Source organism: Haliaeetus leucocephalus, unplaced genomic scaffold (assembly GCF_000737465.1).
Source record: "Haliaeetus leucocephalus isolate CR32 unplaced genomic scaffold, Haliaeetus_leucocephalus-4.0 Scaffold808, whole genome shotgun sequence".
Lineage (NCBI taxonomy): Eukaryota > Metazoa > Chordata > Aves > Accipitriformes > Accipitridae > Haliaeetus > Haliaeetus leucocephalus.
The window spans coordinates 265164-266355 of NW_010973244.1; positions in this window are offsets into that span (position 1 = coordinate 265164).

Consider the following 1192-nt stretch of genomic DNA (forward strand, 5'->3'; position numbering starts at 1 on the left):
GTACGATCAGCTGAGGAAAAGAGACTGAGACAGTGTAAGGTTTCTCAGACAGAAAGTTATAAAATACTAATGAAACTCAAGGAAGTTTTTTTTATGTCTACTGTAATAGATTTAATTCACTTGCATGTCCCTTTTTCTTTACTTTGTGCACACCCACTTGAGCTTACTTTAGTAAGACAACATTTGACCTCTGCCAAGGGCTCTGGGGAATGTTCTTGAGTCCTACCACTAGGCTTGTCATTTTAACAGCGCTTTTTCATTCCCATGTGATTTCTGACATACGAAATGCCGTCTTCTCCAGACCTCTGATCACCTTTACGTTCTTAGATGCCCTGCACTTACTGACAGAGGTGTTGAAAAGCACAAATGACTACAGATCTGATCCCAAGTCTATTTCACAGGAGAGTCTCATCAATACTTCCATGAAGGTTAGCTGGCTCTTTGTGTATAAATTGGAATATATTTAACGGTATAGTCATTTCTTTCTTTTCTATATGTTATCCTTAGGGACTCTGATGCTTGCTTATACTTGAATTTTGATAGTATGTTAGGCTGGTTGCGTTTGGGCCAGTATAAGGTGTAAATGCTCGTACAGGATTTTTACCCACAAACCCTGCCTGGCACCCATCCACTTAAATCTTCTGAAACCCATGTGTGGCGTGCCATGTGAAAATGGTGGCAGCGGGACGCACAGCCTGGTAGGGCGCGAACGAGCACGGCGGTTTGTGCGGGCCCGGCCGCGGCTGCGCTTCTACCGAGGCGGCTGCGGCCGCCCGGGGCTCTAGCTGGGCCGTTCCCCGGAGAACGACACTCCATTAAAGAAAAAAAACAAAACAAACAACCCCCCCAAAAACCAGCTAAAACCGAGAAGCAAACACAAAGGAGAAGGTCGCAGACCTACCTCTCCCCGCCACAGCAGCGAGCCAGCCGGCCTGCCTGGGGATAGGGGGGCCGAGGCGGAGAGCCGGCCGCCGCCGCCCTTCTCACCACAAGGCGCGAGCCCCCTCCCTTCGCTACCTGCTGAGGAAAAGAGAAGCGGGGGGAGAAGGGCACGCTTCTCCTCCGGCAGAGCATTTAACATCAGGCGCTCACTGCTACTGCCTCGCCTTCCCTAGGCTGAAAGGGCCCCTCAGGCCGCAGGCACCCGCCATTCCCCCGACCCCCGTTCTCCACGACCACCGGCCGGGACCCC